The sequence below is a fragment of the Pristis pectinata genome, chromosome 17 (genome assembly GCF_009764475.1).
Source record: "Pristis pectinata isolate sPriPec2 chromosome 17, sPriPec2.1.pri, whole genome shotgun sequence".
NCBI classification, from domain to species: domain Eukaryota; kingdom Metazoa; phylum Chordata; class Chondrichthyes; order Rhinopristiformes; family Pristidae; genus Pristis; species Pristis pectinata.
In genome coordinates, this window is record NC_067421.1 from 9,707,558 (window position 1) to 9,724,634 (window position 17,077).

Here is a 17,077-nt window from a genome sequence, read left to right on the forward strand (position 1 = left end):
ACCTTGCCAGGATTCCCAGCTCAGGGAACAGATGAACAAAAATTGAGCTTTGAGATTATTTTAGGTGATTTTTTTTGTATTGGTGCGTATGTGATTCTGGTTGGATTTAACATCCGGAATATCTTTGCAGGTGCAGCAGCATCTGTTTGTTTTATCGTGTTGTTTTCGTTCCTTGCCGTGTCCAGGAGCATTGCGGCTGCTTCCCCCTCTGCACAGTGATTCAGCCGTCAGAGCGCATCGGGGCCCAGCTGAACAAACAGGTCGGGCTTGACGCCGTCATGTGATGCGTTGGCACCCAGAGCGATAGGTCAGAACCATTGCCGCAGCAACAGTTGGTTGGTTGTGAGGAGGGTGAACGCGTCAGAGGCTGTTTCCTCAGCGAAAATAGCAATTTCATGTCAGTTGCAAAAACGCACTTGTTCTTCCAGATCTCAGTCCGGACACCAGCGTGCACTTGTTCCAGAGCTTTTGTGCATTTCTAAGATTTTATTTCAAGCTATTTCCTTTGAAGTAGCAGCACTAAAATCATTCAGTGCAAAGACACTTTTTGATAAAAAGAACTACGCAGAACTTCGCGGAACTTGTCAGTTGGAAGTTTTATTTTGTTAATCTGTTCAATTGCTTGATTCAGTTTTGGCGACAGATACTGAAAATATAATGGCGCATTTTTTAAAACTCCCTGTGTGTGTGCTCGGTGACACTGATGAGTTGCTCTTTCACATTCCCGCCCTTTTCATAACCTAACACGAGCCCCCGCTGGCCCAGGATTAATGGCTCGTACCAGCTTTCCAGATGGTCTGCGGAGACTCGGCCCCGGCAATAAGTCAAACAGTATGGATAATGCTTCGTTTGGAGAGAAACACATTGGCCATTGACTTTCTGACAGCAATGATTGGCTGCCAAGGTGTGGGAAACGCAAAGAAACTCGCACTCACGCTTCGCCTTATAGATTTGGAGCGATATATGTCGAGGACGCTGGACAGAACTGCAGGAGACGAGAGCTTTGAGTATTTCGACATGACTTCAATCAATATCGACATCGGGAATGTCAGCAACTTGGGAGTGATAAACCCAGGATCCCACTGGAGACAAGAATAAAGTATGTTTACATGTATAAATGAATGGGATGGACAGTAATTGTATAATAGTAATCAGCCGATGCTTTCCTGCCGTACTAAGATATGTATTTGATTCTTTTCAGCTGCTGAAGGAAGTGCAGATGCTGTAATTAAAAAACCTCGAATGCAGTACCTTGAATCAAGAACGTCAGGTAAAATGTATATTCCTTACACAGAACTGTAAAGAAACACCATCTAAAAACAAGTTATTTTCCCAAATCAGATTTCCTTCCTTTTTAAAAAAATTTTTTTAGAGCATCTCCCAATGATTCTACGCCAGAATAATCGGTAACAGATACCCACTGACGCGCCGGTGCAGATCAAGAGGAATATCCGCAACTATATGAACACTGTTCAAACCCAGCGGAGGTCTTAGCTTCCCATCTTCACTATCCATCCTGTCAGACCGAATCAAATATACATCAGCAAATCCGCGCACCCCAGCAGGGCAGGAACACAGGGACGTTTCATAAACTCGCGAACTGACATTTGGCCAAAAAAAAATCACTGGATATGTATTTTGTGGTGAAATAGTATTCCGGAATGCAAAGAATTTTAGTAATATCGTCAGAATGAAGATGGAGAGTTTACTAAAGGAGAGTTTTCATACTCCATGACTAGCAATCTATAATATTTGCAGAATTATTGAACAATATGTTTGAAAATTCATGGCGAATACAGTGGTTATGATAATGGAAAAATCTCCATATGGATATTTGTTGACGGGTTTGAGGGATTTACAGTTTATTCTCATGAACTGTTTTTACAACCATTTACTGAATACTATATTTGGTAATGCGATCATAAACATGTCTAATGGAACAGAAACGTGTCGTTGGAACAGCATGAACTTTCTATTCTGATGACAGGTTTCATGAATGTGAAATAGGAAAGTCAATGGACTCCGAGCTGGTTGGCTTCCTCTCAGCATCCCGAGAGTGAATGAAAGATTTTAAAAAACTGCAGACGCTGGAAATCTGAAATAAACACATAACATGCTGGGCAAACGCTGCGGGTCAGGCAGCATCTGTGAAAGGAGAAATGGTTAATATTTCAGTTCTGATGAAAGTTTACACCTGAAACATTAACCGTTTCTCTTTCCATAGATGTTGCCTGACCTGTTGTTCCCCCCCCCCCCCCCCCAGCATTTTGTTTTTAACTCTGAGAGTTAATTCTGGACGTTAACTCACCCTGACACTGAGGGAATTAACAGCCATTGTTAACAAGCACATTCGCGTATCTTCGTATTGAAAGAGGTGGATGGGATCATTTAGAGGGATATTTCTCATCCGTATTTGTGCGACAACGGATCTGCGTGTGTAGTTACTGAACTCTCGTCATCTCTTGAGTCTATCATTTATGTTTAACAGTAATTTCCATCCACCCGGGAATCTTTTATTTGAGAGGAACAAACAAAAGGTTTATATTATAACATTTTCGTGCAAGTTTTATTGATCATTATTATACAATAGAAGTTTTATTGATTATTATCATACAATAGAACTAAACAATGTCGGAAGGAAAATGTAAGTTCTGAGAAGCCAGTTGTAAAATTGCTTTGCAGTAGCAAATGTTACCCTACATTAGGGATGGAAAATGATTTCCCTTGTTAGAGGCAATTGTTACTTTTGTCAAAAGGCCAAACATCAAATATTTGAAGGTCGTTGATGAGGATTGTGAAGGTAAATTCATTGTGCCTTGCCGTGATCTTGCCAAGGTACAACGCGGCTTTGGATAAAGTAAATGATCTGGCCACAGAAACGTGTCGTTGGAAAAGCATGAACGTTCTATTCTGATGACAAGTTTCATGAATGTGAAATAGCAAAGTCAATGGACTCCGACCTGGTTCCCTTCCTCTCAGCGAGCTTGTGGCCCTTTGTGGAGGTCAGGAAAGCGAAGAATCACTGGTTGAAAGTGTGGATCCAACAGAGGTCCAGGGGCACGTTTGAGAGAGCAAGGCCCAGATCTGTGGTAGAGAAAGAGAAAGGGCCAGGTCGTATTCGGGCGTAGCAGTCCAGATGAAGGATCTCCATCCCAAACGTCAACTGTCTGTTTCCCTCCACAGACGCTGCCTGACCTGTTGAATTCCTCCAGCAGCTCGTTTTGTGTTTGCTCCAGTTCCTGGCGTCTGCAGTCGCTTGTGTCTCCATTTTACTGCTCCACTACGGTCTCTTCCAGGTATGCCCACTTTGCAGAGATGTTCCTCCCCTCTTCGATGGGAGTTCTGTGAGCCCCTCTCTGACTGCTCCCCCCTCTTGTGATTTCTACTGCCCACCTGCTCTTGGACCACGTTTTCACGCAGACTCACTGCCACAGCCACGGATCCTTCCTTGGTATTTGTCTTCACTGCCATCTGGTCCCGCGTGACTTTCCAGGCCTTCCAGTTCAGTCCAAGCCAGGGTCTCGGGTATTTACATTCTATTCATGGCTTCTTCCAGCAGGTTTCCCTCTGTGTCCTGCTCTGTACGCTCGCCACCCTGCGTCAATACGTCCTGGCCCTTTCTCTTCCTCTACCCCAGCTCTGGGCCTTGCTCTCTCAAACGTGCACCTGGACCTTTGTTCTTCTTTGACCTCTGCTGATCCACACTTTCAACCAGCGGTTCTTCGCGTTCCTGACCTCCACAAAGGGCCACAAGCTTGCTCACATCCAGACCGGGACACCGATACTGTGCTGGGGTCTCACTACACCCCCACCCGCCTCTAGGCCAGGGTTCCCCGTCACCACGCATGGATCCTACCGCTCTTCCCCCGCTGCCGATCACATCTCACCCACCCACCCACCTCTGATCTCATATCGAACCCAAACACCCCAACCCCAACTACTCACCCTCCCCTCTCTCCTTCGAGCCCCCTTTCCCCAACTCTCCCCAACTCTCCCCATTACCCTGTATTGATCCCATGCCTGGCCCCAGCTCCAACCCTTTCCGTGTCTTTACCATCCCCTCTGACCTCCCTCTCTCTGATTGGCCTGCCTTCAGTAGAGGCCTCACACTTGTACCCCTGCACCCACACCTCAACCTGTTCCGGGCCCACCAAGAGGATGCCTTCTTCTGTAGCCTCCACCTCCGTGCCTATTTCTTTGGCAAGGAGTTCTTACTCCCCCACTGATGACCCCTTCTCGTGTCCCCAACACTCCTCCTCCTCTTGGACACTCACTTCTGGCCCTTTTATCCTCTCCCACCCTTCCATTTCCAGCTGCTGATGCGACATCAACTGCCTTGACTTCACTCCCTTCACCCACTCTAACCTCGCACCCTCCGAATGCACAGCGCTCCACTCACTCTGCACCAATCCCAACCTCACTGTTGAACCCGCAGACAAGGGCGGTGCCGCTGTGGTCTGGTGGACTCTACCTTGCAGAGGCTAGACAGCAGCTCTCAGACACTTCCTCATACCTACTCCTGGACCAACGATCATCAGGCCATCGTCTCCCAGACCATCACAGATCTCATCACTTCAGGAGGTCTCCCTCCACAGCCTCCAACCTGATAGTTCCCCCACCCCATAACTGCCCATTTCTATCTCCTACCCAAGATTCACAAGCAAGATACATCCCCTGGTAGGCCTATTGTTTCTGCCTACTCTTATCCCACTGAATTTACCTGCTCATACCTTGAATCTATCTTGCCCCCCCCCCCCCCCGCCCCCGCAGTCCTTTCACACCTATTTCCAGGACACCTCGCATGCTCTCCGTCAGTTAACACTATTGCAGCGCCCGCGACCTCGGTTCAATTCTGGTCACCGTCTGTAAGGAGTTTGTACGTTCTCCCTGTGTCTGCGTGGGTTTCCTCTGGGTGCTCCGGTTTCCTCCCACATTCCAAAGATGTACGGGTTAGGAAGTTGTGGGCATGTTATGTTGGCGTTGGAAGCATGGCGACACTTGCGGACTGCCCCCAGAACACTCTACGCAAAAGATGCATTTCACTGTGTGTTTCGATGTACATGTGACTAATAAAGATATCTTATCTTATCTTAACTTCCAATTCCCTGGCCCCCATCACCAAAGACGTCAAGTATACACTTCCATTCCCCATCACAAAGGCCTTATGGCTCTCCGTTTCTTTCTAGAACGTAGATACAACCAATTCTCCTCTCCTAGTGCTCTCCTCCACCTGGCAGAACTTGTGCTTACCCTGAACAACTTCTCTTTTGATTCTTCTCAATTTCTACAAATCAAATGTGTAGCCATGGGCACTCGCATGGGCCTTAGACATGCTTGTCATTTCATTGGCTATGTGGAGCAGTCTTTGTTCCGAACCTACCGGGGCACCACTCCCTGACTTTTTCTCTGCCACATTGACGACTGTATTGGTGCTGCCTCCTGCACTGATGAAGAACTCATCAATTTCACAACTAACTTCCACCCTGCCCTCAAATTCACTTGGACTATTTCCAACACATCTCTCTCCCTTCTAGACCTCTCTGTCTCCATCTCAGGAGACAAACTATCCACTGACATTTACTACAAATTCACTGATTCCCACAGCTACCTGGACTCCATCTCCTCCCACCTTGCCTCTTGTAAGGATGCTATCACTTTCTCTGTCCCCACTGCATCTGTTCTTGAGATAAGGCTTTCCACTCCAGGATGTCTGAGATGTCCTCCTTTTTTCAGGAAACGTGGCTTCCTCTCTACTGTGGTTGATAGATCCTTCACCCGCAGCAGTCCAGATGATGGATCTCAACCCAAAATATGGACTGTCCATTTCTCTCCATAGATGCTGCCTGATCCACTGATCATTTTTTTTTGCTCCAGATTCCAGCATCTGAAGCCTTTTGTGCCTCCATGTAAATAACTTTAACATCTTTTTATGAATGAGCTCAGATGAGTTGATTGGACTCTTGTCACTATCCATTTTGTGATCAATCAGTTGTGAAAATGAAGTTGGTATCTGAAAGAGCTGAAGTTATTTACTGAAGTTGAATGAATGCTTTACATTAGATATTAAATATTGTGGGTGTTTACAGTCTGATATCCTGCTGCCCTGTCTCAGAAAATATGTTTGAATTTGCTGTGGAAATGTAACTATGCTTGGTATTGACTTTTACCATCACAAATAAAAACATTTTAAGATGTACCAAATGGAATGTGTTGTACAATGTTGTATTAATTTATTGCACAAACTTTATTTTTGTCTCATTAGTGAGTTGTGATGGAGCCTCTCTCCCCACTCGAATCCTCAGTTCGAAAATGTCCTGCTCACGCATCCATCTCATGATTAAATGCAGGATTTGAAGCCAATGAATAACATATTGTGGCTTGAGCTCCCAACTAAGTATTTGAAATGAGATCTCTAAAGAATCTGAACTCAAAAGTGCTACTTTTCTTTTACAAAATTAAATATTTTATTTGTTTAAAAATAACTAATGATGCACAGAGGCAGCAGCATGGTGCAGCTAGAAGAGCCGCTGCCTCACAGCTCCAATGACTTGGGTTTAGTCCTGACCTCCGGTGCTATCTGTGTGAAGTTTGCACATTTTCCTCGTGAACACGTGGGTTTCCTATGGGTGCTCCAGTTTATTCCCACATTCCACAAATTTTGGTTGGGTGGGTTGATTGGCCACAGTAACTTGCACATAGTGTGTAGATTAATAATAGAATATAGGGGGTGAGGGTTGATAGGAATGTGGGGAGAATAAAATGGGTTAGGATAGGATGAGTTTAAATAAAAAGGCTGCTTGATGGTTGGTGTAGACTCAATGGGCTTATGGGCCCGTTTCTGCACCGTATTTCTATATAACTCAAAAAATCTTGCAAAGACAGAAACTACAATCAACCTCTTTCCAGTCAATATATTTCTGATTCTGCATGGTATTTACAAAATTAACACAAAACATGGACTAGAACCTCTTACATGAAAAGACAGTGGTCTTACACCATAGCCTTTTCCCAAAGACCCATTGCATTAGATGCACCCTGCTGAAGAATGTCTCACAGCAAATAATGTTGAAACTTGAAATGTGGTAGATGATAACATCTGGTGATGGACAACTTTTCAGGCAGATTACAGGGCTGCTTTTAGCCAGTAAGTGCAGATAAAATCTGTCTTGTGCATCCTGTGTATCAGCATGTAAAAAAACAACATCCTGTGATATGAGTGAAATTTGTCTCCTTTGTCTTGTGATCTTGTGATATGGAATGATTTGAAATGGCAATGTGCTCCCCACTCCCTCCTTGGAAAGAAGTACTCCATCATTTGTATAAGTATCTTATCCCAATTACTGACCATTGGACAGCATACACTGGTGCTCCAGGCATGCTGAAAGGAATAAAGCAGGACTTTCTTCTTCACTGACATCCAGGCAACATCCTGCTGCCTGTTAGTCAGCACCAGTGAGAAAACATTTTGACATATGGCATTGACTACCTAGCCAGAGAAAAAACCAACAGTGTCCGCACTCTCACTTATTCACATTAGAAACCCAAGAATATTTCAGACAGACCATTCATTGCGCTAAGGCTTTGTGAGCAAAGGGGGTTTCTCTTCAGGAATGTCTCCACTTGGCACACAAGAGTGATGTGGTCAAAATATTCTCTCTGTGCTGAGCCTTCCCGGTAAGGAGACAGGTAGAAACTCAGCAGGTACTAACACTTAGAACTATACGTTCCTCCTGAGGCACACACAAAGGTAGCTGCCTTTGTGCACCTTTGGCATTGAAGATGCCAAACCACCTTTGTCTAGGGCCTTGTACATTTTGTCTTTGGCCGCATACTCATTTGTGGACTACTGAACTAAATGAATGTGATCAATTATTGGTGAAGGTGGTTCAATGGGAAACCGGTTAAAACTTGGTCACAGGGAGTAAAACCTGAATATCTTGGACCTAGTAACCAAGTTCTTTCTGGCTATGGCAAGGAAACCCTCCTCTGGGGCACCTATTTCCCAGCTTCATGGTGAAGGGTACAAAAGATCTTGTATCCCACCTGGAAAAGGATATGGCTTTGCCCTCACCCCAGCAACTCTGGTCTGATTCCTGGGGCCAGTTCCAAACATTCACAGATTCCCATGAGCCTGTGGACTAACAGTTGCTCAGTGCAAAGAATAGCAGCTTTGACCAAGTATGGGGACAACCTCTAACCTAAGTGCCACTGCCACCTGGGCTTGTCATCACCTGATAGCTGTGTTTTTCCAGATAAAAATATCAAAGTGCTTGATAAAAGCAAGACTGGAGACAGAGTGCAGCTCTGCTTTATTCCAGAAACTCTCTGACTGCCAACCATTCATTAAAATTGCACTGCACATACCTTAGTGGAGCAGTTGCTGTCAATTTTGAATTCCTTCCCTGAACTCCATTTAGGAGGGTACATCCAGCATATTCATTTGGGATGTTTTGTCAAAAGCCTCCTTCTGATTCAAACTGGAGCCAAGGTTCAATTCCCCATTTTGCAGAAAGATGATCATATCCCTGTGCAATGTGAATCTCTCAGAGATCATCCTACAGGTACTACACAAATTCCGTGGGCTTGTATCACCATTGCAATACAGATTTGTCCCAGTTGCCAATGGCCTTGGACAGAATCCTGAAGTTAGCATTTAGCAATGGGATAGGTCACCAGTGTTGGAATTCGGCTCTTTTATTTCTAAGTGATTCCTTTTTCCATGACATATTCCTCTCAAAGGCTTAACTCCATTTATTTCCAGGAGGTCTGGTGCCACAGAACTGACTGCAACTCCACCGATAAGCCAACATTCCCGCAAGTCATATTCTTCTGGAAGGACTGTACCACTTGTCTCCCCTCACTAACAATGAAGAGAGAGAACACAGACTCCAGAGCAAACTGGATCCCTTTTTTGTTTTCATTATTGGCGCTTGCCAACACTACCTCAATGTACTTATGTATGAGATGATCAGTCTGAATGTCATGCAAACAAAAGCTTTTCTCTTTATCTCGGTACAAGTGACAACAAATTGCACCTTATGGTCTGCCTGCACTGCATTTTCTCTGTAACTATAACACTTTATTATTGCTTTTCCCTTGTACTACCTCAATGTACTGATGTGATGAAATGATCTGTGTGGATGGCATGCAAAACAAAGTTTTTTTGCTGTACCTCGGTACATGTGACAATTATCAACCAATTTACCAAATGCCATGATCACAATATGCTTCATATTTCCCTATGATATGGAAAGAGGCAATTTGGTCAAACAAGTCTATGCTAGCTCTCAAAGCAATCCCAGCAATTCCTTTCCCTCACTTATTTCCCTGTAACCTATTCTCCCCCACATGCCTATCAACTCCTCTCAGATACTGCGACCACCCACCCATACTGTGAGTAATTTACCGTAATCTACCAGCATGTCTTTGGGACGTAGGGGGAAACCAAAGCACCTGGGGGAAACCCGCACAATCACAGGGAAGATGTGCAAATTCCACACAAATAGAACTGGATGTCATGATCAAATGCAGGTTGCTGGATCTGTGAGCCAGCAGGAGTACCCACTGTCCCATGGTGCTGTCTGAATGCACTGTTAATTGTAGCTTTCTATGAGCCAAATGTAAAGATGAGGAGACTTCTGCAGATTCTTCTCATAGGTTTGTGGGACGAGGAAGAATTTGTAGGGGTTGTGCAAAGTAAACCTCAAATATGGACTGATTTCAGTACTGAGCCCCAGTGAAGAAAGACCTGAAACTCTGTTTCCCTTTCCCTGACATGCTGAGTATTTCTAGCAGTTTTATTTTAGTGCGTATATTGGAGCCTGACATTTGCAATTTAAACAGAGGAGATTTGTTTGGTATCTCCTTGGGTTTTAGTCGTATGTTTACCTATGCCTCAAGGCTATGTGCTTAGCCCCCTGCTCTACTCTCTATACACACATGCCATATTCAATGCTATCTTCAAGTTAACTGACAACACTACTGTTGTTGGATGAATCAGTCAGTTTACCAGAGCCAGATAGTCTTTACTTTCTGAGGAGGTTAAGGAGGCTTGGCTTGTTACCTAACACTAACAAACCTCTACAGATGTACTGTTGAAAGTATCATGGTCTGGTATGGTATTTGAATGTGCAGGAATGTAAGAAGCTGCAGAGAGTAGTGGACTCTGCCCAGTACATCACAGGCACATCCCTCCCCACCTTTGGCAGTATCTACAAGAGGCACTGCCTGAAGTAGACAACATCTATCATCTAAGATCCACACCATCCGGGCCATGCCATCTTTTTGTAGCTACCAACCCACAGGAGGTACAGAAGCTTGAAGTCCCACATAACCAGGGTCAAGAACAGCTACTTCCCTTCAACCATTCAGTTCTTAAACCAACTGGCAAAACCCTAATCACTGCAGTCTAGCAACATTATTATCACTTTGCACTAAAATGGACTTTGTTTTTTTTGTTATAATTGTGTTCTTTCTTGTAAAAATTGTGCATAATTTATGTTTAATTTATGTTTTTCTTGTGAATGCTGCTTATATGACGCTCTGTGCTTGTGATGCTGCTGCAAGTAAGTTTTGCATTGCACCTGTGCATTCATGTCCTTGTAATAAACTCAACTTGACTATGCATCTCTGGAAAAATTTTAGTTTGGTTCTACAATCAGTCTGGGTCATGAGTGGTATATCAGAACCCCCCCCCCCCCCTAGTCTTTTCCAAGCTCATCAAGTAAATGCAAGTAACTTGTGGTTTTTTTAAACTAAGATTGAGACCATCCAGTCTACTGGTTTTGCACTGCACTGCCTTCCGATGAGACACCAGGAGGCTAAATGTCTAATGGCCGCTTGTCTACACCCTGAACTCGCATCAAAAGGGTGAAGGGGAAGAATTTTCAGACCTATGGGGAGAGGGAGTGGGAGGGGCAGTGCAACTGGCTAGATTACTCTACAGAGAGCCAGTAGAGACGAGGGCCTGAATGGCCTCTTTCTGTGATGGAACCATTCTGTTATTGAATTCTTCTTACCAAAGCAAATAATCAGATTTTCCACTTCACTCGCCATCTGCCTCTTTTTTTCCCCCACTCACTTAACCTTTCTGTATCCCTTCACAGACTGCTTGAGTCCTGTCATCGTAATATCTCCAAGATGCTTTGGTCTCAATTTTTGTTTCATGTTGCTCCAGTGAAATGCTTCAGGATGATTGTGCTATGTTTGTTGTCGTTGTTGTATGATACATTGCTTGAGTCACAAACATTGGAAACACTAAGCAGGTCGGTCAGAAAATTAAAAAAGAAACTGCAGATGCTGGAAATCTGAAACAAAAACAGACAATACTGGAAACACTCAGCAAGTCAGGCAGCATCTGTGGAGAAAGAAACAGAGCTAACGTTTCAAGTCCAGGAGCATTCACCAAAACTGGGAACTAGAGAGAAAGCATTAATTTTGACCTGCATTCTTCCTGCAACTTTACATGACCTTTTTAATCTCTATTTTCCAGTTCTGTCGAACGGTTTCCGAACTGAAGCATTAACTGTATCTCTTTCCACGGGTGCTGCCTTCTTTTTTGATTGTCGATTTGGACAATGGCATTTCTGATGTGTATTTCTGATTAGGTGGGGTATATTAAATATATAAAGGAACCGGACAGAAAAAGGACAGAGGAACACGCACAACTACAGTCGAGTGAATGGAGTCTAGATGAAGGGCCTGGACTGCCTACTTCCCCCCCACTGATGCTGCCTGACCCGCTGGGTTCCTCCAGCAGTTCGTTTTTTTGCGAATTGTAAAGTTGTTACACGGAAAACAAGACAACAAGTTAGCACGAGACAACAGGAGGGTACAGGAGAGAACCACGGACACATCGTGGGGAAAGGCAGAAGTGAAAATACAGAAACCTTCGGAGCTCGTGTTTTCTACCTCTAAGTGTTTTTACACGCTGTTCTCGCTTGTAAATGTTTTGTCTTGGTGTGAGGTTCTCCACTGCCCCTTGGTTTCACTATTTCCCGCTTCATCAGTACTGTTTTTCCTTCTGCTGGCGTGTCACACGTTTAATCTTTCTGGTCTTCTACGCTTAAAAGACTGACCTGCCTTGTAACATTTTTTAAACAACCAGCTCACCGTAGCAAGCTACAAATAGTTAAAAACTCACATATTAAATGCAAACTCCGGCCAATTAGAAGCAGCAAATGCTCATGCAGTTTGGAAATGTAGATTTCTTTAATCTGAATTCCCCAGACACGTGCCTCCCTGTGATCATCTAATGTGTAGAAAGGAATTGTTGGTTTTATGGAGTGGCGTAGGTGGGAGGTGGCGCTGGAAGGATTTGCGGAGGATCCCACCACAATTAATCTGCTGACACTGAATTTATTTAATTGAGAATCGCAGTTCTGCTACTAACGCAGATACACAGTTAATGGATTCGAGGACATTTCCCGCTTTCTATTTTAGCAACGCTACAATAAAAGCGTGTAGTTTAACTTATGCCTCCACTTGGTATTCGACAGAGCAAAACCAAATGTTTTGGCCTCTCCCAGGAGACCATTTAGTTACGGATGGAGCGGGAAATTATTTGTTGGAATGTATAAGACATCTCAACCGTGTGGATCGCACGGGATTTTAGGTCTGGCACTTGCACACGCCGGTATTTATAGCTTATAGAAAGTATTTCAGATAGTAATCATTGGACAATCAATTTTTCCAAAAAGAACTGTGTCACATTAAAACTAAACAACATGGCGAGTAATTACAATGTAGAATTAATACAACGCGGATTATCGCAGTATGAACGGTCGATGCAAGTAAATTTTATTTTTTATATTTCAAAGATAGACTTTATTCATAGAAATGCATTACAGGAAACACAAACCAGTACCTTTCTTCGCAACACACACAAAATGCTGGAGGAACTCAGCAGGCCAGGCATTCATCGTCATAGATAAATTGATCTTCAGCGAACAGCCACGGTCTCTGATGTTGATACAGAGGCGCGCAGCTGTGACCAACCTATGACCCTTCCTGTGCTGAGATATTGCCGCAGTTTCCCACGTGCCGCGGACAAAGGAATCCGTTCAGTCGCTGCGATTCAGTGAGCCGCGAATGAGTTCATTCATCTGAGCAGGGGGCAGCTCTTGGGGTGGGCGGTCTTCAATAGACTGTGTAAATCCAAAGGATTACTCCCCTCCCCCCCTCCAGCTCTTCAAAGACACGGGTCAGAAGAGGAAATACTCCGAGAACTTCTCTTTTGCAGCGCGCTGCCGCAGTTAAACTGTTAACGCAACTTGTGTTGAATTTGAATCGTTATCTTTTAATAAAACTTGGTTCAGAGAGCTGAAATTTGAATGATTGCGACTGACAGGTAGTTGCACATTTGCAATATTCTCTATTAAACTCTAAAACTGTAACTAAAGGGAACTCGCAAGTATTTATTAACAAATAATCCACTTGGCTCTGAATCGAAGAGGCGCGGTCGATTGAGCCGATTGTTTTGCTCGTGTGCCACGTGTGAGACCGACCTCCTCCGCCTGTTCTCAGGACCTTACACGAGCTCCGCTGGCGCAGGATGACTGGCTCACGTCACCTCTCCAGATGGTCCCCTTGAGACTCGGCCCCAACGTTATATATAAAAAAAAGTCAAAAACTCTTGCGGACAGTTTCTTATTCAGAAAGAGACGTTTCGGTCATTGTTTCCCTGGCCGCCGCGATTGGATGCCGAGTGTGAGAATCGGCTGGAAACCCGCACCCACACTTGTGGTCTGATTTGCGGGAGTGCTGTTTTTTTTTGCCAGAGGCTCAATTTCTCCCTTGTCCCAGATGACAGAATGATACTGATACTGGAAGAGATTTCAGGGAAGCAGGATCTTAGCTAACAGCAGTGCAATATGCGTAGACACCAGTTGTTTGTTTAGCATTACTTTACAATATTACTGTTCATAAGAGAGCGGACAAAGAATACGTTGAAATATCAGTGCAGGACTGAGGAAGAGCAGGCGCTCTTATTAGAATGAGATATTAAATCGCGACAAATGCGTGTCTCCCTGGCCGATATAAAAAAGGCACCATTTCAAAGAAGAGAACGGAACGTAGGTGACTGAGGGGTGATCTTACAGAGGTGTATAAAATCGTGAGGGGCGTAGATAGGGTGAATGCACACAGCTTTTTTCCCCCAGGGCTGGGGAATCAAGAACTAGAAGGCATAGGTTTAAGGTGAGAGGGGGAAGGATTTAATAGGAACCTGAAGGGTAACTTTTTCACCCTGAAGGTGGTACTCGTATGGAATGAGCTGTCAGGGGAGATGGTTACAGTAACAATATTTAAAGGACATTTGGACAGGTACATGGTTAGGAAAGGTTTAGACGGACATGAGTCAAACACAGGAGAATGTGACTAGTTTAGATGGGCATCTTGGTCGGCATGGACGAGTTAGGCCGAAGGGCCTGTTCTGTGCTGTATGATTCTATGGCTCTGTTCTGAACTGATCAACATTTATCCCTCAATTAAGCTAAATCAAAATTTATTTTTGTGGAATCTTGCAGTAAGCATATTATTGCAGTGTGACTATAACAAATAATTGGATGCAAAGTACCCTTGAATTAAGGATGGCACGGGGCACAGCTGGTACAACCACTGCTTCACAGCTCCAGTGACCCGGGTTCAATCCTGTCCTTGGGTGCTGCCTCTGTGGAGTTTGCACATTCTCCCTGTGACTGCATTGGTTTCCTCTCACATCCCAAAGGTAAGCAGGTTGATAGGCTAATTGGCCACTGTAAATTGCTCCTAGTGTGTAGGTGGTAGAATGTGGGTGGAATTAAAAATAGGATTAATGTACGATTAGGGTAAATGGTTGTTATGGACTCAGTGGGCAGAGGGGCCTGTTCCGTGTTGTATGTCTATTATTCTTTTTAGATTCTGCCTTTATGATTTGCATCTGTCACGGCTCTCACCAGATGTAATTTTCAGAAGTCTTCATTCGATAAGAACATCCATAGTCAGGGGCAGAGTTAGTGTGCACAACTGTAAAATCTGATTTTTTTTTTTGCAGACCTCAATAATTCTGGCGCTGCCTTAGCTTTTCTCAGCTGTCTCCATTGTGTGGCTGCAAGATTTTAACTTCTATGCACATTCTTACGCCAAACACCAGTGGGTAATTCAAAAGGAACTTATGAATCCTTGACATAGAATAGGTGTTTCATTGCAGCTCTGTGGGCACAGCAAGATATCCTTGGCTTTCTATGTGAGGAGAGAGAGAGAGATAAGGAAAGAAAGGAACCTGCGCTCTCTGGGCTTGGACTCCCCTACCCTGGGAAAAAGATTGTGCCTTAACTACATCCCTCATCCCTCATGATTGTTATCATTTTATAAACCTCCATAAGGTCACCTCTCAGCCTCGTACACCACAGGAAAAAAGTCCCAGCCTATCCATCCGCTCCTTCTAACTCAAACCCTCCTGTCCTGGTAACATCCTCGTAAATCTTGTTTGTACTCTTTCCAGTTTAATGACATCCTTTCTATAGAATGCTGGCCAGAACTGTACACAGTACTCCAAATGTGGCCTTATCACCATCTCGTACAGGTGTAGCATGGAGGCCCAACTCCTGTACTCAGTATCTTGACTGATGAAGGCAAGCATGTCTATTATCTTCTTCTCCACCCTGTTTAATGTGTCACCACTTTCAAGAAACTATATAAAGTCTCTATGTTCCACAACACTTCCCAGGGCCCTCCCATTTACTGTGTACATCCTGCCCTGGTTTATCTCACCAAAATGCAGCACCTTGCATTTATCTGAATTAAACTCCATCTGCCATTCCTCACTCCACTAGCCCAGTTGATCAAGCTCCCACTGTAACCTTAAATAAATTTCTTCCTCACCCACCTGGTCATTAAAAATGTTTTCCTCTTCGCTTGGTTTCTTCGTAGGGCAGACATGAGGCACCTGCCAGAGTTGTTTAGTTTTGACTTTGTATAGTCTCTGTCATAGTCAAGTTAAGAGAGCAGTCTCCCCCTCCTCCATGAAGCACATTGTGGGAATGGCACATTTTGGATGCAGTATGGCATCCAAAATGTAAATGGTCTTTCCAGTAATAATTGGTGAAATCTTGCCACTCTGAATATATTGCCTCTTTTTTGTTCTGGGCCTTTATTTTCACATTTGACCTGAGTGAGAGGTGTATACATGAGAGGCCTCTCATATCCTTTGTCCTTGACATGAATGATCACTGCACCAACCCCATTATTAGAAGCACTGCAGGCAGGCTGCAATAGGTTTGGGTTGTGATGTACCAAAAATGATTCACTGCTGATTTTTTTCTTGGACTGGTCATAAATGTTTTGTTGATCCTTCATCTTACTTTAATAGTTGATGAAATAGTGTGAACTCTGTGGCTAGATCGGATAAGAATCTGGGGTAGTATTGCATCATACCTAAAAACAACAACCTCAGTAACGTTCCCAGGCTTTGATGATAGCTTCCAATACCTCCTTTACTGGTTGCAGTTCATTTTCATCTGCTCACAGATGTAAATAAATCATTTCCTTCTCCATGAGAACACAACTGGTTTTCATAAGCTTGACATCACGCAGATGAAATCTTGACTGAATATTTGAAGGCTCCCCACTTGCTGTTGCATCTAGAACATCATTCTGACTGTACTAACCTCGCAATATTTTATGCATCTTCGTTTGGAATATTTGCAGTAGTTTTGGTAAATGAGTACAGTGCCTTGTAGATGTTAATTGTTAAGAAATGCTGACTTTGTTTGTGAACAGTAAGATGACATAGGTTTGACGGAGTTCTAGCTTTGTACAATCTCTTGCCAATTCAGCATACAAATCTTGAGATGTAGGCAGAAGGTATGTATGTGCTTCATATTCTCCACAGAGCCAGATATTTTGTCGACCTCAGGGAACACCATGATGGGCAATGCCCCTTTACTTTATGCCACTTTCACTAATACCCCATCTACTCAAGATGGCTCAGCTTTTTTTTACCTGTGCTTTCAATGAATGGAGCACAAGTTGGTGCTCACATTAGATTTAGCTGGCATCTAGTCTTTTATGTGTATGAGCTTTATGCAGCTGAATGCCT

At 43.9% G+C, this 17,077-nt stretch overlaps 1 long non-coding RNA gene across 2 annotated transcripts; it reads left to right on the forward strand.

Moving 5' to 3' along the window:
• The first annotated feature begins 377 nt into the window (after window positions 1–377).
• LOC127579226 (uncharacterized) lies at window positions 378–6,190 on the forward strand. Of its 2 annotated transcripts, XR_007957646.1 has the most exons (4): window positions 378–1,099; window positions 1,202–1,270; window positions 3,184–3,296; window positions 5,734–6,190. It is a non-coding gene; the product is annotated as an uncharacterized LOC127579226 (long non-coding RNA). The 2 variants fall into 2 exon arrangements; XR_007957645.1 differs by having other exon boundaries at window positions 3,184–6,190.
• Window positions 6,191–17,077: the final 10,887 nt, after the last annotated feature.